The sequence below is a fragment of the Bos indicus genome, chromosome 3, assembly GCF_029378745.1.
Source record: "Bos indicus isolate NIAB-ARS_2022 breed Sahiwal x Tharparkar chromosome 3, NIAB-ARS_B.indTharparkar_mat_pri_1.0, whole genome shotgun sequence".
NCBI classification, from domain to species: domain Eukaryota; kingdom Metazoa; phylum Chordata; class Mammalia; order Artiodactyla; family Bovidae; genus Bos; species Bos indicus.
The window spans coordinates 19,527,283-19,552,158 of record NC_091762.1 but is presented as its reverse complement, the minus strand read 5'-3'; the positions used below and the strand labels follow the sequence as shown (position 1 = coordinate 19,552,158).

At 42.5% G+C, this 24,876-nt stretch overlaps 1 long non-coding RNA gene across 1 annotated transcript; it reads left to right on the top strand.

Moving 5' to 3' along the window:
- The first annotated feature begins 4,928 nt into the window (after nt 1-4,928).
- LOC139182124 (uncharacterized) lies at nt 4,929-22,954 on the top strand. The gene is made up of 2 exons (XR_011565689.1): nt 4,929-5,370; nt 17,432-22,954. It is a non-coding gene; the product is annotated as an uncharacterized lncRNA (long non-coding RNA).
- The last annotated feature ends 1,922 nt before the right edge of the window (nt 22,955-24,876 follow it).

The following is a 24,876-nucleotide window of genomic DNA, read 5'->3' as shown; positions in this document are numbered from 1 at the left end:
AGCCTTTGCGATTCGATTAATTTGCTAATTCAGCATGGCCTAACTATACTGATAAATACATTGGTATAAAGAAATTGGATTAAAAAAAGAAGAAAGAAATTACCCCAGAACATTTTTATGGAATGGAAATAAGTATGGTTAACTTGATAGAGCTTGATATTCCCTACATCGCAGGGTTATTGTATTGTAGATATGACAGTATATAGAATGCCTAGGATGGCATCTGGGTTATGTTAGTTACTCTATAAATGGTGGCTTTTATTGTTAGTTCTTAAGATATCCTATCCCATAAGTATTTAATGGGACATGATAAAACTTGACTACACTCATGGATGATAGGCTCCATATTCTGATTCTTTCTCAGATTTCTTCCCTTTAGGGTATCTCTCCTAACTAGTTTGGGTGTGGGGCTCAAGCATCTTTTATAAGATTACTGCAAATCATAACTTCCAAGAAATAAACTGTATACTGTCTTTAATCCAATAAAAATAGAGTCAAATCCTGTTATTTCTTCCACATGTTAACTAACAAAACAGCATAACAGGCAAAATAATATCTCTAGGTGCTACTTCTTGTAGTCCAGACAATGAAAGAATATGACGTATAAAATAATGCTACATGAGGGACTTTCTTGGTGGTCCAGTGGCTAAGGCTCCATACTCTCAATGCAGGGGGCCCAGGTTTGATCCCTGGTCAGGGGACTAGATCCTGCATGCTGCAACTAAGACACGGCACAGCCTAAATAAATAATTTTTAAAAAATAAAGTAATGCTGCCGGAGACAGACAGTACACTCTGGGTTGGCAGGGAGGATAGCTCTATGCAGGCTCAAGTCTTCAGTGAAAACTTGAAAGAATTAGGGCTCAGATCTTGTCTTAAAGCATAGGTAGGATGTAGATAAGTGAAGGAAAGGAAAAACATTCCAAGTGGGCAATAGAATGATCAAGGTACTGATCAAACTCATGAAGGTTAAATATCAGGTTAAATCATATAAAATTATTGGGTTTTTTGGAAGGTAAAAAACAGTCAAATATGGGCAATTTCATATTGTTCAACCTAATAAAAGTGACATTTGTGGAGTGGTATACTGGAAGTTTCAACTGTATTGGTAATGTTTCTGTCTTTTGTACTGAGTGGTAGTAGATATATAATAAGTTCTTTACATGATTTCTTCTTTCTTAAATATTTCACAATTATTAAAATAATTAAAAGAAAAGCAAAAAAAAAGGAAAGTCTCATCAAATAATTTAAATAATTCCTTTAGGTAACACTTATTCTCTGGATGAAAATAACATTTCTCAGCAATCTCACATTTTTCTCAGCATTCTCACACCTTCACCCTCTTTCCCAGCATTTCTCCAAATGTACCAGCAGGGCTTATCAACCATATGACAAAGGAGAGAACCCGGAGAGCCCTCAAGCGTAGTGTCCATTGACTCCTCTGGCCTTGGGGGCCACGTCCCCCCTCCGCCTGGCCACACCTTGCCCTGTTGGTGTTTGCAGCTGAAATTCGTGGTTGGAGACCATACGGCTATGATCTGTGAGGTGGCCTTCCTCGGGGTGCTCAGGCCCTGTGGCCCTCCCTCAACCTTTTCTTAGCTCTCTGACTGTGGGTCTATGAGGCCCATGGCACCCTGGCCCAGGGTAGCGGAAGGGGGTGGTTCCCTCTGCAGTGTCCACTCCAGGGTCACCTTGCCCCGAAAGTTCACCCCTCCAGCCACCAGCCAGATAGTCAGTCACTGTGGCTTTCCCAGGAAAGCTAGATCTCCAGGCCTCCTGCCTGACCACACTTCTCCACGGTGTGACAGAGGGGAACAGGGCATCCTGGGCCTCCTGACGAGGGCCCAAGTAGGACCAGTCTCGGCCATTCCCTCCGATTCTATGATGCGCCCCTGCCATCTCTACACAGAAGCCTGGAGGGGAGAAATTGGGACACACATCTGACAGTTCCCCCCTTGTGCTTATTTCTTGTTCCCATCTTTCCACCATTCCCCCAGGATCAAAAGCATAGGCCTGCCTGCCTTCCTTGGCTTCATGTCCTTCTGCCACTGAGCAGCAGGCACTGGGCCTGGCAGTCATACCCTCTGGGAGAACTTCCTGAATTAAGTTCCCCAAGCGGGGCTCTTCAAGGAGGCACAGGAATTCTCTTTTTAAAAGGGAATTTAGGAAATCCTCTTTCAAGCCACTAACCTGGCTTATAAAGTTCTTGTCTTGCTATAAAATCCCATGTTGACTGTCAGAAGCCAAATATCTCAGTTATTTCCCCCTCATGCCTTCTGTAACAAATCCTTATTTCCCCTAGGCAGATGAATGTCAAGGGCCAACTGAGGATCAAGTCATTTTCTCAGAAAGGGAAAAAGGAAAGCATGTTATTCTTCAAAAGATTACTTTTCTAATTGCACAAAAATTCTCCCCATCCCCTGTTGCTCTCCCTCAAAGAGCTCCAACAACTCTCATGACCCTTAAATTTCAAACACCAAGATTTACTGGCAGGATTGGCCTCAAAATGTTGAACAACTAGCTGAATAGCAACCCTGACCCATGACGAACATGTACAGGAAATAAAACCAGTTAAGTAAGTTCACAGTGTTTGCTTTTCTTCTCTCCCAAAACACATCTGTGTACAGCTTTGTAAACAATTTACCCAGGGGCTCCCCTTCCTCCATCCACATTTGCAATGACCCTTTCTTGCCTGGTAAATAAAATCTGTGGTGCACTTCAGATGCCAGTTAACAAGGCCTGACTTACATAATCTATCTCATTGGTATCACAATTGCCTTTTAGGCAAGAGGTCTTTGGAGGAAAACACTCAGATTCCGTATTCAGTCAGTGAAAAAAAAATGAGAGACCAGGTAAGGAGTCCTGCCAATCACAAAGCAGCACATTACTTACCCTCATCTAAGCTCAGTTTCTTCAATTATGAGATAGGGTTATTAGGAGAATTCACTGACCCAATGCACGTAATTTGCTTAGCACAGCAAAGTGTTGAGAAATATGTGTTAATGATAATCATCATTATTATTTTATTGTTATTATTGGGCCAGTGGCCGACTATTGATGATGGAAGTGTTTCCCTGCCTTCAGCACCTTTACCCACACATACATGTGAGCCTTTTGATCCAAACGTTGAACTAATGAAAATGGCAGGAATGAAGTGAGTGTGTGTAATGCGGGCAAAAACAGAAATTTCAGTCGGAGACCATAGTCCTGATTAGCACAAAAGCAAGCTTCCCCCACTGAGAAGGGACAAAGTCAAATTCAAGCACTTCAGGCTCTCATATGACTTATATAGAGCAATAAAAATATTTTAATAAACAATGAGGGAAAAGAGAAAAATGTTTAAAGCAAACATATATTAAAAAACAGACCCACAGGAGTACGTGACCACACGATATTCTAGTAACCCAGGCTTTCAGCTCTGCACTTCCGACAGTGCTTCCCGACGTGGAACGTGTCCATGGCCCCGGGGTCACACGGTAATAGAAGAGCCACAGAGAAAAGAGGAGCTTGGCAGAATTCCCTTCATATTTTAAGCTACAGCTTTCTTTACTGAAATAATAGCTTTCAAGACACAAATTGTTCACAAACCATTAATAGTATATATTGAGATGGGAGGATAAGCAAGAAGAATAACTAAGTCTGGTCTATTCTTTAAATGGGGACTTCCCTGGTGGCTCAGACAGTGAAGAATATGCCTGCAATGCAAGAGACCCAGGTTCCATCCCTTGAAGATTCCCTGGAGAGGGGAATGGCAACCCACTCCAGTATTCTTGCCTGGAGAATTCCATGGACAGAGGAGCCTGGCAGGCTACAGACCATGGGGTCTCAAAGAGTTGGATAGGACTAAGCGACTAACACACACATTCTTCAAATGAAACACTGCCTAAGTATAGAGGAATGAAGTAGAGGACTTTTCAAACCTTTCTAGGTCTCTTAAAATAATTCCATTGTCTATTGCAGTGGTTTTTCAGACATTTTTTTGGCCACAACACACGGCAAGAAATATATTCTACTTCTTGATCCCGTACATGCAAACATGACACTGGTTTCATGAAAGAATACTGACTCTTAGTATGTAATGTTTTTCTATTCTTTTACTCCGGCTCCTTCCTTCCTTTCCCTTTGTTTCTCCCTCCCTTCCTTTCTAAAACTCCTTGCCAAACTGATTTTTGCCACTTATAATCTGAAAAAATACAGGCCTAGTGGGTTTTTCTAATCACTATATATTTCTGCAGGTGAGTTTACCCATCCAGAATATGGATAGAATTCAGCCAACTTCCCAGGACAGCCGTTTCTAGGTTTGACTTTTTTGTCTCTAGGATTTAAGAAGTCATTCCCAGGGGATCTTGTTTTCTCTATAGCTGAAGGTAAGGATTTAGGAGCCTGGGGGAAGAAGGGGTTCAGATGAGAATCAACAGAAAGAACTGCAAGGTCTGAAGACAAGAACCATTTATCTGGTGCAATATATTTTATGTTAATTTAAGAAAAACTCTTATCTTAAATATTTAGCATCATCAAGCACCTTTTACAGTTAACCCAGCAAACAAAGCTCTGGCTCGGAGGCCCAATCATTTATTTTCACGGCAGAGACCTCTTTTCTAAAAGCCAGGTCCCATCCCCCGCCCCCAGAGCCCCGACCCCTCCCAGGCCTCGGGTAACTTTTCCCTCCAGTTTGGTGGAAGGTTACATTAGAAGAAAATAGTCCCTACCGTCTAGAAACTTTTCAGGGGAAAAGAGGGCGTTTGACGTGTGGGTGGGTGTGCGGAAAGCGCCAGCAAGAGCAGCGGGAGCGGCGAACGCCGGGGGCTGGGCTGCAGAAGAGTGCGGAGGCGCCAGCGGCGGGGGCGGGACGGGGCGGGGGTAGCGGGGCGGGGGTAGCGGGGCGGGGGTAGCGGGGCGGGGGTAGCGGGGCGGGGCGCAGGGGAGAAGATAGCCCTGAAGTCTCCCAAAGGGCAGTGGCTGCCGGCTCTCCTCGGTTGAGCAGCTGCTGCCCGTGAGGGGGCGCTGGCGGCCGGGGAGTTAAGGATGGGGCCTTGGTCTCCCGAACCCAGTGAGTGGCTTGGGTTGTCAAGCCACTCGTCTTTTTTTTTTGATAATTTCTTTTTTGTCATGATGCTGTTTTGGCCTCCGACTCCGTGAAGGGAGCCATATTAAGAGTGCAGAAGAGGTGACCCGGAGGAAAAATTAAAAGGCGACTTTTAAACATAGAGTTTTTCTTTCTTTTCTCTCTCTCAAATTAATTTAGATGTAAATTACATTTGGAAAGATCAGGCTCGAAGGCTCTCATTTACCCTCACCAGATACTTAGAATAAGATTTCGGTGCGATAGTAATTTTGCCAATGGAGGCCGACTCTCTAAAACATCACCCTGGTAAGTAATGAACATTTCCATGGGTTATGACTTTGAGGTTTTGTTTTACTTCATTCTAATACATGGCCCTTCTAAAAGTGGTACGATCATAACTCAGCCCAGGTTTAATTAAGATTATTTTTGAAAAATCTCGATGGGTAGGTAATTTACCTAGTTTCTCATTCAGATTTAGGAAATTTTGCTTTATTGCTGCATGCATTTCTAATTATCTTTTCCCATGCTGTTCTTAGTATGGATGGAACACAGTCTCTCTCTTTCCTGCTTGGTATGTCAGCAAACATTTGAGGAGTGTTTAGTTCAGAATACTGTTGGGTATTATGGATTAAATAATCTGATATACCTGTCAATTTCATCAGAAACAGCATTTATGTATATACACATAGTCTATATCGGGCTTCCCAAGTGGCATAGTGGTAAAGAATCCGTCTGCCAGTCCAGGAGATGCAAGAGATGCAAGTTTGATACTTGGGTCAGGAAGATCCCTGGAGAAGGAAATGGCAACCCACTCCAGTATTCTTGCCTGGAAAATTACATGCACAAAGGAGCCTGGAAGACTACAGTCCTTGAGGTCAAAAAGAGTCAGATGCAACTGAGTACACACACACTCACACATCTATACCACGTTATACACCAGAACACACACACACACGCCTATACCATGCTATGCACCAGAAATCTTTGTGAAATGTAAACTCAAATTAGAGACCTTGTTTTATTTTGCAGTGAAATGGAGTTAATCTCATGGCAGTGTTGTGTATTTTAAGATACCTAGATTACAATAGGGACTCATTAACTGATAACTATTTATTATTTATCTAGATATGCTCCAAAGTGCTTTGCTCATGGCAAACAGTAAATACTGGTTGAATGAATGAACATGGCGTGTTCCTTACTATACACGTAGGGAAAACGCCAGGATGGGGATCCAGTAGCGCAATGACGTCATCAATGACGCTTAGCGTGGAGGTGTCTGCCCTAAACCTTTCACCAGATGCAGGCTCTCTCTTGACCTTGGAATGTGGATTACTTAAAATTTTAGGGGGAAAAAAATGTGTACCTAGTAGGCCCTCGCCTCTTGTTAGTATGGAGCTTGAGCAGTTTTCTTAAATGTGGAAAAGCTAAGCTTACTTGACACAAATCAGGGGGAAAAAAGGTTTCTACAAGTTATTCAAGTTATTCATGTCAAAAGCGATTAGTGGGCCCCAGCTTCCATTACATCATTCATTGGGAGAGGCTGGGAGCTCTGCAAGTCATATGATTCCATGGAGGAATTAAGGCTGAATTTTCTTTTGTGTTTCTGCCCTTAGCTATATTCAGTAGTAAGCATGTTTGGAAAAGGTTAAAACAGAACATGGAGCTCTAGTTTATTTTAATGCTGTCAGACTGCTAAGCAGTGGAAACTTGCTGAAGATATTTACCAAGCTGTTTCCTTAAAGACTTTAGTGAATTAATTAAAAGGGTTCTGAGAGATACAACATGCCAGACCCCTACTGGCTCATAAAATTGTTCTTTCTGATTGATGTGACTTGACAGCTAAGCACAGCGCATGTAAAGCTGCAGGGGAATAAAACAAGAGTAGTGCTGATGTGTTCAAAAGACATGTAAGTGTTCCACTTGAATTGGCTGTGACCGCAGAGTCAGCTGGACACTGTGCTCATTTCCTTTGGCTCAAGTACCCGAGCTCTGTAGAAGCACAGATTTGGCAAGGTGCTCAACTACTGAGTGAAAATGAAGTCACAGCTTCAGAAGAGATTCACAGATGGCGATGTGTAGGTATTCTGTTTCGCGTTTGCGTCATTGCCTTTAGAATGCCTGCTTTAAGATGGTCCTCAGTTATGGAACCATGCCTGTGCCACACGGTCTCCAGAGGGACTGAGCCACAAGTGAACTGTGTTCTTTAGTAGACAAATATCTAAGACAAGCAGATAGCTCGCAGAAGTATTCTAAAATTTTTAACCAAATTCTGGGCAATGTTGGGTCTAACTGATTTAGAAAACATACTCTTTTTCAGCCAACAGTGAAGCCGACATTGTTAACGATATGAACCAACACTGAAAGCCTTCATCAGTAATACATACCTGCAGTCAGAATTTGAATGTGACCTGGCCAAATGTATTTACTCATTCAATGCTTATTTAAATAAGTGGTAGGCCTTGGAGATACCTCAGTTCTTATATTCTTTCATAGTGCTGTTCAGTAGGAACATAAGGTGAGCCATATATGTAATTTAAAATTTTCTGGTAGCCCCATAAAGACATTCAAAAGAAACCAATAACATTAATTTTAATAATGTATTTTATGTCCACCAAATATATATATATACATTTTAATATGCAGCAATATAGAAATTATTAATATTTGCATTTTTTATTTTGAATTGTTATAATTCAGTGTGTATTTTACACTTAGAGCTCATCTCACATTGCACTGCTCAGATTCCACATATGACTAGTGATGTTGGGCAGCCCAAGTCTAGAAGGAAACACAGATGAGTAAAAAGGTAATTTCAGTAAGACGTAATAAAGGCAACGATGAGAGAAGTGTAAGGTACAATGAGAACACATAGAAGGGCTTAGTTCATTTATTCTTCCACCTGAAATTTCCATACTTCTCTCTGCTCCTCTATATTCTTCCTGCCTCCATGCTAATCCAAGCTGGCATCATCTCTCTCCTTGATTTCCACAACAGCCTCCAAAATTGTCTGCCTGCATTCACCCATGGCCCTCCCTGCAGCTACAGTGGTCTTTTAAAAATGACCATGTGGGACTTTCCTGGTGGTCCAGTGGCTAAGAATCTGACCGCCAATGCAGGAGACATGTGTTCGATCCCTGGTCCGGGAAGATACCACGTGCTGCAGAGCGACTAAGCCCATGCACTGCAACTGTTGAAGCCTGCTCGCCTACAGCCTGTGCTCTGCAATGAAGAGTAGCTCCTGCTCACAGCTAGAGAAAGCCTATGCACAGCAGGAAAGACCCAGCGTGGGCAAAAATAAATAAGTACCTTTTAAAAATGTCCATCTGATAATATCATTCCCCTGCTTCAAACCTTAACTGTATGATGAAGGCACATTGAACAAGTGTGGAATGATGCATATAAAACGCCTGGCACAAGGCTTCTGCTCACTCTTTGGTTCTCCCCACATCTCTCTTTCCCTGTCTTGTTTCTGTCATTTTCCTCTCTGGCTCTGGAAAAACCATCTGCCTCTCACTTCCTTCTTCCTCTTATTACTTCTTAGTCTCTTATCATCTGAATTTTCTTTTTTCTTTCTTGCTTTCCTCTTTCCTTTTCTCTCTCTCATGCTTTAGTTTATTACAATATAGAATTTAAACAGGCTTAAATTTTAGTGCTGTAGTGAGTTCCCTGGTGACCTAGTGGTTAGGATTCTGGTCGTGATTCTGGACTTTCACTACCGTGGCTTGGGATCAGTCCCTGGTCAGAGAACTGAGATCCTATCACGCAAGCGTCACAGCACAACTGACAAAAACAAACAAAAAAATGTGTGCTGTAGTTATGTACTTCAAGTTCTTCATTTTCTTTGTTTATTTGCTACTCGGCATGCGAGATCTTGGGCTTCCCGGGTGGCACTAGTGGTAAAGAACCCGCCTGCCAGTGCAGGAGACATAAGAGACACAGGTTCAATCCCTGGGTCAGGAAGGTCCCTTGGAGGAGGGCATGGCAACCCACTCCTATATTCCTCCCTGGAGAATCCCATGGACAGAGGAGCCTGGCAGGGTACAGTCCATAGGGTCACAAAAAGCTGGACATGACTGAAGTGACTTAGCACAAACGTACTCATGTGAGGTCTTAGTTCCCTGACCAGGCAATGAACCTACGCCCCTGCTCTGGAAGTAGAGTTTTAACCACTAGACCATCAAGGAAGTCCCAAGTTCTTCATTTTAAAACTTAGAAGAGATTGACCTTGTATCAGGATTAAATTGATATGCTTTTTATTTCAGCATGGCCTTCAGTTAACTCTTCTTATAGAGAACTTCTGTAGAAGCAAACGTATTCTCTCCTGGGAGGAAAGCAATCCCCTTTCATGTTTTGTAGAGGAGAAATGATGCAGCTATATACACAGTATCCTCCTCTAGTGATTTGAAACAAGTCAGAAGGAGAACCCAGGTACCTGCCCATAGCTGTGCCTTTCTTAGGTAGATTGCTGCTGCCTTCTGGCAGTAGGGCAGTGAGGCAAGTTAATTATTCAGTGTCAGAGGAGGTAAATAAATAAATGAATTACCTAATTAAATAAACCTTCGGGGTGCTAAAAGCTGGCAGTTTCCTCAACCACACACTTTTTTTTGAGAACTAGTCCTCTTGTATGAAGGAACAGCCAACCCAGGCATATGGGCTCTTCCCTTTTACCTCTGAGAAAGTGGATTTATGACCGTCTGTGTACTCATCTCTCTGTTTATGTCTCTGACATAGACCACTCTGCCAGTTGCCAGCACTCTTTCTACCTCCACTGAGAACATGGAGAGATTCTGCCACTACAGAAGGAGGAAAGAAAGTTATAATTCAAGAAGGACTTCCTGGGCTTCCCTGGTGGTCCAGTGGTTAAGAAGTTGCCTAGCAATGCAGGGGACAAGGGCTCGATCGCTGGTCCGGGAGGACCCCACACGACGCAATTACTAAAGCCCACCCGCCCTAGAGCCTGTGCTCCACAATGAGAAGCCACAGCAACGAGAAGTTCACACACCACAGCTGGAGAGTAGCCCTCACTCGCCACAACTAGTGAAACCCACATGGAGCAACAAAAACTCAGAGCAGGCATAAATAAACAGATATTAAAATGTAAAAAAAAGAAAGGACTTCCTGCTGTCAAGGCATGACAGACACCACCACAAAACAAGTGAGGGAGAATCTTAGCTGAGAAAAGATGTTTCTGTTATAGAAAATACCCCACCTCACCCCCTCCCCCATCCCAAGCCTCGCTTGAGGGAGGCTCTACTCTCGGAAGGGCTTGGGCGGTCGGAGTCAGAATCAGCAAGCTTTTGTTGAATAGACAGATACTGCATACAAGGCAGCTCCATGTACTTCTTTCTACTACACCCTTTTAATATTTGAACTTAAGAGAAACCCTCCAACTTTTTCCTAAGTGGAATTTTATTTTGAAATGAGATCCTGCAGCGTGAGGACCAACTACAGAAACACTTTAGTGTTAAGGGACCTCCACAGCCTGAAACATTTTTCCTAACTTGGACCACTGTTCCATGCGCATCCAGAGGCTATACTACATCCTACATTAACAGCTTGTTCTTAACCTCCCACTCCAAAGATTTACTGAGAATTTCTTTCTGAGCAGAGCTACTCTCGTAAAAGAAATAGTAGAAGCATGTTGTGTTAGGATAATTGCTATAATAGAAAGATCCAAGTAAAGAACATAGCTCACATACAGTAGTTTATTTCTTGCTTCTAGGGTTGTATAACTTTTGAACTGTGGTGTTGGAGACAACTCTTGAGAGTCCCTTGGACTCCAAGGAGATCAAATCCGTCAATCCTTAAGGAAATCAGTCCTGAATATTCATTGGAAGGTCTGATGCTGAAGCTGAAACTCCAATACTTTGGCCACCTGATGCGAAGAACTGGCTCATTGGAAAAGACCCTGATGCTAGGAGATATTGAAGGCAGGAGAAGGAGACAACAGAGGATGAGATGGTTGGATGGCATCACCGACTTGATGGACATGACTTTGAGCAAGCTCTGGGAGTTGGTGATGGACAGGGAAGCCTGGCATGCTGCAGTCCATGGGGTCTCGGTCAGACACGACTGAGCGACTGAACTGAGGGTTGCAGAGCAGCACTCCTCCATGTAGCCATTTAGGAACCCAGGTTAATGAAAGCCTGCAAAAGGCATGGAGGAAACAGGAGGTTTTTGTGAATCTAGAAGTAGGGCTGTTGTCATTTTTTGTGCTAAGTCATGTCTGACTTGGTGACCCCATGGACTGTAGCCCACCAGGCTCTTCTTGTCCACAGGATTTCCGAGGCAAGAATACTGGAGTGGGTTGCCAAAGAAAATTTTCATATATAGAGAGGACTGGGCCCCCAGGATGAGGGTGAGCATGTGGAGCGTATCCATCCTACTTTCATCAGTCTGGAGACCGCTGACGGCCATTGGCATTAGTTACCATCCAGAAGGATTTGACTGCTAAGGCCTGAAGGAAAAATGTTGTGTTTATTGACTGTGTTCATCTCTCACACTCAAACTTTTCTTTCCATTCTCCCAACTATGTCTTAATTCATCATTTCCTTTTTAAAAAAAAAAAATGCATGTATTTGGGGGCACTTGGTCTCAGCCACCGCTCACAGGATCTCTGATCTTTGTTGTAGCAATTGGGATCTTCAGCTGCAGCACGCTCAATCTTTTAGTTGTGGCATGCAAACTCTTAATTGCGACATGTGGAATCTAGTTCTTGACCAGGAATTGAACCCAGGCTCCCTGCATTAAGAGCTTGGAGTCTTAACCACTGGACCACCAGAGAAGTCCCCAGTTCATCATTTCTTAAACTATGTAAATAGCCTCCTAACAGAGGCCCCTACCTCTGTCCTCTCGCACCCTCAACCCCATCTAACATGTGACTCACCGTGTTATGCTTCAATGGTTCCTCGTCACTCACAGGCTTGAGTCAACTTTCGTGATAAAAAAACTGAATTCACATTCCAGTCCCTTCCTACCTCTTAGACCTCATCTCCTGGCATTGCACCCTGGGCATTCTGTGTCCAGCTTTGTCTTCCCCGCATACTCTATGTACTGACATGCCTCCTTGCCTGGGATGTGCCATCCTTCCTGGGCCCACTCCCACCTGTCCATCAGTTTTCTCTTTAATGTCACTCCATTGGTGAAACCTTTCTTGATTCTCCTCGGCTTGGTGATGCACCCCTTCTTCAAGAGAATCATAATTGATTGGTAAAGAATAGTTATCTCTCTAAACAATGTATTTTTCTCCTTTAGACTCTAAGCTAAATGAGGCCCTAGAACATGTGTTTTCATTGTGTATCTCAAGTGCTTCATATGGTTTCTGATGAAGAGCTGGTATTCAGTGAAGATTCGTCAAGTGAATGAATGAATGGTTTTTAACCCTTGGATCATTTAAGGATGAAGATGCTCTTTCTTGTCTGTCACCCACCTAAGAATAAAGGGTTTGGAACTTCCCTGATGATTCAGTGAGTAAGACTTCGTGCTCTCAATGCAGGGGACTCTGGTTCAGTCCCTGGTCAGGGACATCCCATATGCCACAGGTGAAAATCACACATGCCACAACAAAGACCTGGCACAGCCAAAAGAAGAAGAAAAAAAAAAAAAGAATAAAGGGTTTGAAGAAGACAGGACAGGAAGTTGACACAAAAGCAGAAGAAATGAAAGTTGGATCTCAGAAGACTGTTGAATGAGAGGTCTCTGACATGTCAGTGTGTAGGGTTGGATGGGGCATCTTAATGCTGTGAGAGAGGAGACTGGTCGTCAGTACCCAATCTTTCATGGCTCCTTACTGACAGAGAGCCCTTATATTATTCGAAGTGTCAATGCTGCTGCTAAGTCACTTCAGTCATGTCTGACTCTGTGTGACCCCATAGACGTCAGCCCACCAGGCTCCCCCACCCCTGGGATTCTCCAGGCAAGAACACTGGAGTGGGTTGCCATTTCCTAGCTTATTGGAGGGGGTTTCTTAGAACAACCTTTAAAGATGGTTGACTTCACTGGGAGGTCTCCCCTTTGCCTCAGCCTCATTGCTGCTGCTTAGAATGGATGTGGTATCTGCAGCTGCAAATCTTGTTACCAGGAGACAACCCTGAGGATGGAAGCCATGGGCTAAGGAGAGCGGAATAGAGATGTAGAAGGAGCCTGAGTCCCTAATAGGATGGAGTCACCCTACCAGGCCTGCTGTGCCTATTTTGAACTTCCCCATAAGAGAGAACTAAAGTTTCAATTTGTTTAAATCACTCTTACTCACATTTCCTGTTTTATGTGAAAGTGAAGTGAAAGTGTTACTCGCTCAGTTGTGTCTGACTCTTTGTGACCCTATGGATTGTAGCCTGCCAGGCTCCTCTGTCCACAGATTTTCCAGGCAAGAATACTGGAGTGGGTTGCCATTCCCTTCTCCAGGGGATCTTCCCCACCCAGGGATCAAACCTGAGTCTCCTGCATTGCAGGCAGATTCTTTACCATCTGAGCCACCAGGGAAGCCCAAACTAATCCCAGCTGATACAGAGGAGATATTTACAGAGTCCTCATACATCAGATGGAGAAGGCAATGGCAACCCACTCCAGTACTCTTGCCTGGAAAATCCCATGGATGGAGGAGCCTGGTGGGCTGCAGTCCATGGGGTCGCGACTGAGCGACTTTGGTTTCACTTTTCACTTTCACACATTGGAGAAGGAAAAGGCAACCCACTCCAGTGTTCTTGCCTGGAGAATCCCAGGGATGGTGGAGCCTGGTGGGCTGCCGTCTACGGGGTTGCACAGAGTCGGACACGACTGAAGTGACGCAGCAGCAGCAGCAGCATACATCAGATATTTCATGCATGTTACCTCTTCATAGCTTCATGATAGTGCTATAAAGGTTGGTCAGCCTGCTCCTTGTCTAGCTGTATGTTATTGGGAAAGTTACTTCACCTCTCTGCGCCTCTGTTTCCTCATCTGTAAGATGAAGACAACACAATAATAGCACCTCCTCATAGAGTTATGAAGATCGACAGTTCCTGTATGTAAAACGCTTAGAATTGTGCTTGGCGTGTAGTCAGTGCCTACTCTTGCATGCATGCTCAATCACATCCGACTCTGTGACCCTATGGACTGTAGCCCACCAGGCTTCTCTGTCCATGGGATTTTCCAGGTAAGAATACTGAATTGGGTTGCCATTTCCTTCTCCAGGGGAACTTCCTGACCCAGGGATAAAACCTGCGTCTCCTGTGTTGGCAGGCGTCTTTATCACTGAGCCACCAGGGAAGGTGGTGCCTACTCTTAGCAATTGCCATATTAGCAATAACATAATCACATTCAGATGCCTGACTATAGCTCAGAAAACTTCAGTAACTTGTCTAAGGTGACACAGTAAGTGGTAGAGCCAAGTTGCAAACACAGGCCTACATGAATCTTAAAACTATGCATTTCTCCATGCACTTTGGAAGGACCCAATGTGGGTAGGCTGCAGGGTGGAGGGCAGGAGATGGTCATGATCATGGCATCCAGTCCCATCACTTCTGGCAAATAGATGGGGAAAAGTGGAAGCAGTGACAGAGTTTATTTTCTTGGGCTCCAAAATCACTGCAAACAGTGACTGCAACCATGAAATTAAAAGATGCTTGCTCCTTGGAACGAAAACTATGACAAACATAGACAGTGTATTAAAAAGCAAAGATATCATTTTGCCGACAAAAGTCCATATAGTCATGGCTTTTCCAGTAGTCATGTATGGCTGTAAAAGTTGGACTATAAAGAAAGGCTGAGCACTGAACTGATGACTTCGAATTGTGGTGCTGGAGAAGACTCTTGAGAATCCCTTGGATAGCAAGGAGATCAAACCAGTCAATCCTAAAGGAAATCAACCCTGAATATTCACTGGAAGGACTATGCTGAAGCTGAAGCTCCAATACTTTGGCCACATGATGCAAAGAGCCCACTCATTGGAAAAGACTCTGATGCTGGGAAAGATTGAAGGCAAAAGGAGAAGAGGGCAGCAAAAGATGAGATGGTTAGTACCACCACCTCAATGGACATGAATCTGAGCAAACTCCAGGAGATAGTGAAGGACAGGGAAGCTTGTGTACTGTAGTTGCAGAATCAAGACACAATTTAGCAACTGAACAATAATACCACCTGGGCTTCCTAGGTGGTGCTAGTGGTAAAGAATCCTCTTGCAATGCAGTTGGCCAGGTTGGATCCCTAGGTCAGGAAGATCCCCTGGAGGAAGAAATTCAACCCACTCCAGTATTCTTGCCTGAAAAATTCCAGAAACAGTGGAGCCTGGCGGGCTACAGTCCAGGTGGCCACGAGGAACACACACGCATAATACCACCTACTTTATGAGATCATCGTGAAGATTAAATGAGGTAATATATGTAAAAGAATAGTGTCTGACATATAGAATAAATGCATAGTGTGAAAGTCACTCAGTTGTGTCCGACTCTTTATGACCCCATGGACTACACAGTCCATGGAATTGTCCAGGTCAGAATACTGAAGTGGGAAGCTGTTTCCTTCTCCAGGAGATCTTCCCAACCCAGGGATCAAACCCAGGTCTCTCACATTGTGGGAGGATTCTTTACCAGTTGAGCCACCAGGGAAGTCCATAAACACATGTGTTGTTTAAATAAATATATACAATTCGAGAGTTATAGATAACATATAAATGAAACACTCCTTTTGTAGTTTAGTGCCATAAAAATTCAAAAACAGGAAAAATCATAGGAGAAAAGAAATTTCACTTATTTTAGTAGAACCAAATAATGGACAGAGATGTGGGCTGGATCCAGGCAAAAGTATGGAGGATTCTTTACCAGTTGAGCCACCAGGGAAGTCCATAAACACATGTGTTGTTTAAATAAATATATACAATTCGAGAGTTATAGATAACATATAAATGAAACACTCCTTTTGTAGTTTAGTGCCATAAAAATTCAAAAACAGGAAAAATCATAGGAGAAAAGAAATTTCACTTATTTTAGTAGAACCAAATAATGGACAGAGATGTGGGCTGGATCCAGGCAAAAGTATGTGGCATGGTCAGTGCTACAGAAGAGGTGGGGGTGAGAAGGGATGGTCAGACAGTAGAACTGGGGAATAGGGAGAGATAAGGTTGAGGTCTGATTACATAAGACTCTGAAAGCTAGATTTGCTTTAATGGGCAATGACGAATGGTTGGAACATTTCATGATGAATGTGGCCTATTTGGAAGATTCATCTGGCAGATGAAGATTGGAGAAGAGAAAATTAGAAGGAAGGACAATTAGGAGGCAGTTACAAAAATTCTGGCTTGAGGCAGTGAGAACCTAATTTAATATTACATTAGACATGGAGGAGATGAGGGGAAATTTTGAGATATATGGTTTTATTTATTCTTTTAATTTTTATTTTATATTGAAGCATAGTTGATTAACAATGTTGTGTTAGTTTCAGGTATATATCAAAGTGATTCAGTTATACATGTATCTATTCCTTTTCAATTTTTTTCCCATTTAGGTTATTATAGAATATTCAGTGGAGTTCCTGTGCTATATGGTCAGTCTTTGTTGGTTGAGATATATGGTTTTTAATTTATTTTCAAAAAAATAAAGGTAAGATATACTTAAAGTTGAGCTTCCCTGGTAGCTCAGCTGGTAAAGAATCTGCCTGAGACCCCGGTTCAATGCAGGAGACCCCGGTTCAATTCCTGGGTAGGCAAGTTCCCTTGGAGAAGGGATAGGCTACCCACTCCAGTATTCTTGGGCTTCCCTGGTGGCTCAGATGGTAAAGAATCTGCTGCAATGCAGGAGACCTGGGTTTGATCCCTGGGTTGGGAAGGTTTCCTGGAGGAGGGCATGGCACTCCAGTATTCTTGCCTGGAGAATCCCCATGGGGAGAGGAGCCTGGTGGGTTACAGTCCATGGGATCACAAAGATTCACACATGACTGAGCGACTATGCACAGCACAGAACAGCATACTTAGAGTTAAAAAAATCGAATAGTACATAAAGGCATAAAATGAAAAACAAAATCTCCCGTCTCTTCCTCACCTCAAGTCTAGTTTCACAAAGGCAACCACTCTTTAACAGTTTCTTGTGTATCTCAGATGAGTTTTAAGCACATAGCTATCAATAAACAGTTGACTCTCTTTTATTTCAAGGAGGTTGCTTTCTATAATGTTGCCTCCAACGTTGAATTAGCAAATACCATTGCTCCTGGGGGGAAATACAGGGTAGGTTCTTGCAAGCCTATGATCAGAACATTTTCAACTAATAAATTCATAACTTTGTTTTGTGTTTCTGTCAAAAGACACCTTCTTTAATAACTGTTGTTTCATTAACTTGTGACTAACAGCCTTCTAAATCCTGCCTGAAGGAAGCTTATTTAACACCTGTTTTCTCTGTAGGGCACAGCTCAGCCTTCTTGCACCTGGAAGCACGTAAGCACTACCATTGGGGGCCGCTGAAAACAGTGAAATCACCCGCAAAAACAAACCTGAAAAACAGCACTAAGTAGACCGTGAATGGGACACTTGGCAGGATGAGAGCTGAAACAAGAGGCGGAGTGTTGCTGCTGGGCCTCAGCTGGGAACGTAACTGTCCCATGACTCAGATTGGTTGTTGCTCTGGATTTGTCTGGGATTGACCATGAAAACCTTATGAGTACTGATTGGGGAATTACAGATAAATTTTAGTAAGTAGGCAAATTGACAAATACAGAACTTGCAAATCATGAGGATGAACCAAATGTAGAGAGAGGACCAGTTTCTCAACTGTGTGACTTGTCCAGTCACAGATTGCATTCAGAAGGGCCTTGAGCTTGGTTTAATGCTCTGCTGTTGTTACTGTCCTGAAATTCCTAACTTAAAAAAAAAATTATAGTTGATTTATAATATTGTGTTAGTTTCAAATGTACAGCAAACTGATTGGGTTATATATATACTATACATAATTTTATATAAAATAAAATTAATAAAATGTTTATTTTATATAAAAATACAGATTATTTTCCATTATAGGTTATTATTAGATATAAAATATAGTTCCCTGTGCTATACAGTAAACCCTTGTTGCTTGTTTTTATCTATTTTATATATAGTAATGTGTATCTGTTAATCCCATACTCCTAATTTATCCCTTCCCCCCACCTTGAAATTCTTAACTTTTAAACAAGAGGCCTCATGTCATTTTCACTTTGCTGGTCTTGTAGCTGGTCTTGTCGCTGGTCGTGTCTTTATGTTTGTGTATGCATATTTAATTGCATAAATGAGATCATATTATAAATACCCTTCCTTTTTTCCTTCTTATAGTTTCCTTTTTTAAAAATTCAATCTTTGGTGGTATTTTTATATAGACATATATAAATCTACTTTCATCCTTTTAACGTCTGTGGTATAGATGTATCATGATTTATTTTTCAAGTCTCCAATTACTCTGGACAATACTTTGTTTATGAATTTTTACTTTTAGGAATTATGCCAAAAGAACTACCCTTGTTACACACACACACACACGCTTTGGCATATCATCCAATTATATTCATACACTACACTAGCAGTAGAATTGCTGCTACATTGAAGTATATTTGTATTTCAAATAATGATCATTATTGCCTTGTTGCTCTCTAAAAAGTTTGTACCAGTTCTCACTCATACCAAGAAAATTTGAGAATTTATGTTCTTAAATATAGCTTGCCAACTTCACAAATTTCCAAACTTAAAAAAAGTTGTCAATCTGGGCTTTCCTGGTGGCTCAGTGGTAAAGAATGGAAGATCCCCTGGAGAAGGAAATGGCAACCCACTCCAGTATTCTTGCCTGGGAAATCCCATGGACAGAGAAGCCTGTTGGGTTACAGTCCATGGAGTCGCAAAAGAGTTGGATACAACTTATTGACCAAACAACAACAATATCATTCTAAAAAAAAAATAGTGGAAAAAATATTTGCCAATCTGATCAGCTGAAGAGGTATTTTGAGCTTCCCTGGTGGCTCAGTGGTAAAGAATCTGCCTGCAATGCAGGAGACCTGGGTTCAATCCCTGGGTTGAGAAGATCTCCTGGAGAAGGAAATGGCAACCCACTCCAGTATTCTTGCCTGGAGAATTCCATGAACAGAGGAGCCTGGCTGGCTACAGTCCGTGGGGTTGCAAAGAGACATGACCAAGCAGCTAACATACTAAAGAGGTGTTTTGTAGTTATTTTAATTTGCATGTATTTAATCATGTGTGAAGCTGAACATTTTTTCTCATGTTTATTTATTAACCATTTTTTCTCTGTTTTTGCATCTCCTGTTGCTACCCTTTGTTCATTTTCCTATTCGGTTGTCTTTGTACTTTATATAAATTAAAGAAATTAACCCTTTGCTTGTTATATGAATTATAAATAATCCTGACTTATGAGTCTTTTGCTTTTATTTGCAGCATTGTTTTTTCCAAAACAGAAATGAAGATTTTTGTGTTATACACTGAAACTTCTAGATGAGAGATATTTTAAATTTCAAACAGCGAATTCCGTGGTGGTCCACTGATTAGGACTCTGTGCTTTCACTGCTGGGGTCTGGAGGGAGCTAAGATCCTGCAAGCTGAGTGGTGTAACCAAAAACAAACCTTTCTTAATCAATATTACTTGATGATAGCTCAGATGTAAAGGGCCTGGGAGAGGAAGACATCAAAGACAACAGCAGTGTTCCTAGGTTTGGGGAATAATAATAGTGTCTTTACCAGGTTTCTCCGACAGGGATTCTCTCAGTGATAGGTCCTTCACCATGAGCTTAGGGAGCTGAACTTTCAAAATCAAGAGTTCATTAGAGTTTACTGCTTTTATTTTTTAATAAATGATTTAGGATTAATTTTAGATTTACAGAAAAGTTGCAAAGATAGTAAGAGATGGTTCTCAGATACCTTATGCCCAATTTTTCCTATTATTAACGTATTACATTAACATGGCGTATTTATAGCAATTAATGAGCCAATATTGACATATTGCTATTGACAAAGTCCGTACTCTCTTCAGATTTCCTTGGTTTTTAGTTTCATATCTTTTTTCTATTCCAGGATAATGTCTTTTTTAGCTTCTTATTGGCTGTGACAATTGAGTTTCCTGATTTTTGTCACTGTCATTCCACATCAATTCACTAATGGGAGCAAAATCCTATCTGAGCTAGCCGTCCCAGGTTAGAGGATCAGCAGATAACCGACTCTAGATTCCTATCTTGCCTCTCTTCCTGCTTTAAATCCCCCTTTTCTGAGGCTGTGAGCCACCCTCCACTTCCTCTCCATTCACTCCCGTACCCTGCACATTCCTTCTTTGTCCTCTGACTTCAACCTAGTATTGGTTGTCTTCATTTGAAATCAAAGACTGTTTTCTAGATTCCTTTGCTAAGATTAGGATTAACCCCCACATCTTCCCATGAATTTGCTTTATTTATTTATATAATGGTTTGTTTATCCCCTGAATCAGGGTAGCTGGCTAGTTTTCTTAGCAGCTAGTCTCTAGTACAGTTCTAAGCCTGGAGTTGCTCCTGATACTGGAGAGAAGGAGGACTATAATTAGCAGAGGCAGGGAAGTTGGGAAGGAGAACTGTTTACTAAGGAATTTAGTGCACCTGGTTTGTATGTGTCCTAAGCAAAGGTGAGATGCACAAGTGCAGAAATCCTGGAGCAAGTTAGAAGTACAGATTTCGTACGCTGATGAGAGGTCAGTGTTTAAAACAGAGCTTGGAGAGATGTCTACTTTTGGAGGTGTCAGTAGGAAGCATGAGAGTGAGAGAGAAGAGTAGGGGGAGAGGAAAAAACCTTGTCCACAGTCAGGGGACGGGGAAGACACTCCCACGTAGGAGGCAGGGGAGGAGCTGGAGTAGTAGATCATGGACAGAGCATTGGTGTAGGAACCCAAGGAGAAAGGAATATGGAACACCAGGAAGCCATTCAGTGTAGGGAGGACTAAGAAAAGCCTTCAGTTTCTGAACTCACCTGCAGAGGAGGGACGAGAGGACTTGGAACCCTCGCATAAAATAAAGTGCTTGACTCAGACATAGTAAACAGAAAGGAAAGAAATAAGACAGCTTCAATCTTCAAAAGAATGGGGCTAAATTCCTCCTATACATCTTCAGGTCATAAGGAAGGTATCACAGGGAAGGATTATTGAAGATGATAGAGAAGAAAGGGAGGCTAGTGGAAATAAGATTCTAGCTTTTAGTTGTCCTACTTCACTTAGGATGTCAACTCATGAAGGCAGGGGTTTCTGTCTGTTTTGACTTCTTTAATATTCCAGGAGCCTAAAACAGTGTCTGGTACCTGGTGGGTTTTCAATAAATATTGCTGAATGGTGGAAAGGAACAGAAATTATTAAGTCTAGACACTAAGAGGAGAGGCTGGTTTTAGAATGAACGATAAATAAATATATCTTCGTCTAAGACCATGAGGAAAACTGAGGAGCCAGAGGGGAAGAAGGAACTTATACCCGAGGCCCTAAACTGAATAATAAGGTACCTGATGATGATGGACTGCAGGAAAGCAGATCTGGCAGGGAACTGAGGGCAACAATCCCTTTCTGCTCCCATGCAGGGAAGCCAAGAACTGGCTTGGGACACCAGCTGGGCACTCTTCCCAGCCCTTGCATTCCAGCCGAATACCCTACACAATGAAGAAAGGGGACTGACAGTGCAGTGACATGATTTAGGTTAATGAACTACTGATCGTCTGCCAAGTGGGTGGGAAGTTGTTTTTGTCTGCTTGCTTCTATGGAAAAAAATTGTTATGAATGATTCATCTTGTCTCATTACTCAAGAGCACAAATTGATAACAAGAGTTTAAAACCTAGGGAGAACATAGCTACCTCCACCCTATCCCACAGCCCAGTTTTTGGTGGATGGGTACGTTCACCCTCTCACTTTCTTGATTATGAGGGTTTCACAGACGTGTGTGTGTGTATGTATATATACATGTATATGTATATATATAGTCAAATTGTATATTTATATGTGTGCAGTTCACTGTGTGTCAATTATACCTCAATCAAGCTGTTTAGAAAAAGGAAAACAGAATCTTACATGTAAAATTATTTCAATCACAGAGTTTGGATTATATATAATATATATACACACATATATACACAGGGCTTCCCTGGTGGCTCAGATGGTAAAGAATCTGCCTGCAGTGTAGGAGACCCAGGTTTGATCCCTGGGTCAGGAAGATCCCCTGGAGAAGAGAATGGCAACCCACTCCCGTATTCTTGCCTGGAGAATCCCACGGACCAAGGAGCCTGGCAGGCTACAATTCATAGAGTCGCAAAGAGTCAGACACGACTGAGCAACTAACACACACACACACACACACACACATATATACATACATATATATATATTTACTTGCATATATAAATTCATCTAATTTATCTTTACAATCCAAGAGAAAGTCATTTTGAAATAAATTATTTGAGGGGAAAATAAAGGTCAATCTAGGGAGACAAGATACAAAGAGAACCACTAAGATTTCCAGCCACATCCCGGGATAAACTAAGGAATTCCTTCTCTCAGGGGGAAAACTGAAGAGGAGAAAGAAAGTTTTTGGTTAGCTGGTGGTGAGAGTGTTGTGTTCTTTTTGTAAACTTTTTGTAATTCTTCTTGAGGTCATGCTGTCCTTGTAATCTTCAACCTATAGAAGACCCTCTCTTCCACAGCCTGGAGAGAAAGATGGCTTTTTCCTAGGAAGGCCTGTTGCTCTGCCATTCTGCTGCTGCCAAGGGTCACATTTCTTCATCCTCCTGATACACTACAGAACTCGAGAGACACCGGTACAACTCACCACATAGATGGATCTGGGGCCTGAGCGGTGAACCAAATCCTGGCTGAGGCCGGTTTACTTTAAACTTTTCTGAAGAGGTTTTGTAAATCATTTCCAAAGGAATTAAATTTAATCGAGTAAGGACTGAAATTACTCCCACTGTGGTCTCTGCCATCACCTGGCAGTCTTAGGGGTTTTATGCCAGACAATATGCATGAAACAGTGCTGGGTGCTGTTCTTAACCCTAAAGAGGCAGGGTTGGTTCTTGATCTCAACTTGAAATTCAGAAAGCCTAAAGAATAAAAATCCCTGGGGTGGGGATAACAAATCAATATTTACTTTGTGAGTTGGAACTGGTCTGCTTAATAAAGCTCGTTCATAAGTGAGAAGGGTAAATATCAACTCACTTCTTGAACTAACAGGCCCCCCAATTCACCAAAAATCTCCAAAGGACTAAAGGGATAACAGCCAAGTGTGCTAGTAATTGCTTTCTAGTCCTTCAGGCTGTGCCTCCAAAGCCAGTTCCTGCTTTTGGTCAGATCACTCCCCAAACTTGTCACCATCATGATGCCCTTTAAAAATTGTCTTCATAGCACTTAACAGTGTTTCATCAATTAATTTATCTGTTTATTTTCTGTCTCTTCTACACTGGAAGAGAATCTCCATGGAAGCAGGGATCTTACCTCCTGTTTTCGACACTGTATTGCTACAATAATGTAGTATAATGGCTTCCCCAAAATGGGCTTCCCTTGTGGCTCAGTGGTAAAAAACCTGCCTACCAATGCAGGAGATGCAGGTTTGATCCCTGGTTGGGAATGTTAGGTTGTTAGAATAGGAAAAAGGAGTCCAAAATGGGGGTGGCTAAAAGACAAAAAGAGGAAAAAGTCCTTGAAAAGGGAGCAAAGGAAAAATTTATGGACCCAGAATGGGAATCTCAGGTGAAATAAACACTCCCCCTTCCTGATCATTGATAGGTGTTATGCTAGTCTTAATTTGCAAAGGGCAGGCTCAGGGGGAGGAGACAAAAGGTATAAAACGAGGGAGCCAAGACAGGCTGGAGCCTTTCCTTCCAGGGTTGGCCTGCCCTCATGCCTCCGGGGTGTATTATCCTTTGTTTACCAAATAAAACTCTGAGCTGTAACCCTGGTCCTTCGTTTCAAATCTTTGTTGTGGCAAGACTGAACAGAGGAAATTATGCAGTCTCCCTACAGGAAGATCCCCTAGAAAAGGAAATGGCAACCCACTCCAGTATTCTTGCCTGGAAAATCCCATGGACAGAGGAACCTGGTGGGCTACACTCCATGGGGTCGAAAAGAGTCAACCATGACTGAGTGCGACACGCACACACACACACACACACACACACACACACACACACACACGAAAGTCCCAGGGGGAGTGGTGGGCAGGGTTCTTTCCTTGCCTGTCTTGTTCAATACTGTATATCTGCAGTCCAAGGGTCACAAAAGAGTTTGATGCAAACTTAGTGACTAAACAACAAACAAAAGATGGCCACGTCCTAATTCTAGGAACTCCTGAGTATGCTACCTCATGTCATTAAAGGGACTTTGCAGATTTAAGGATGGAGATATAAAAGTAGGGAGAATATCCTGCATTTTCCAAGTGGGCCCAATGTAATCACGAGGGTCTTTATAAGAGGGAAAGAGGATCAGTGTCAGAGGACATATGGCAACAGAAGTAGCTGTCAGAAAGTGGGAGAGGGACTTGCAGGTCCTGTGCTGCTGGCTTTGAAGATGGAGGAAGGGGCCACGAGCTAAAGAATGTAGACAGCTCCTAGATGCTGGAAAAGACAGGGAAATAGATTCCCTACTAGCCTTTAGAAGGAATACAGCCCTGTGACAACATGATTTTAGGATTTCTAATCTCTAGAACTGTAAGATGATAAATTTGTATTGTTTTAAGCTGTTAAATCAGAGAAGACAATGGCAACCCACTCCAGTACTCTTGCCTGGAAAATCCCATGGACGGAGGAGCCTGGTGGGCTGCAGTCCATGGGGTCACTAAGAGTTGGGCTCGACTGAGCGACTTCACTTTCACTTCTCACTTTCCAG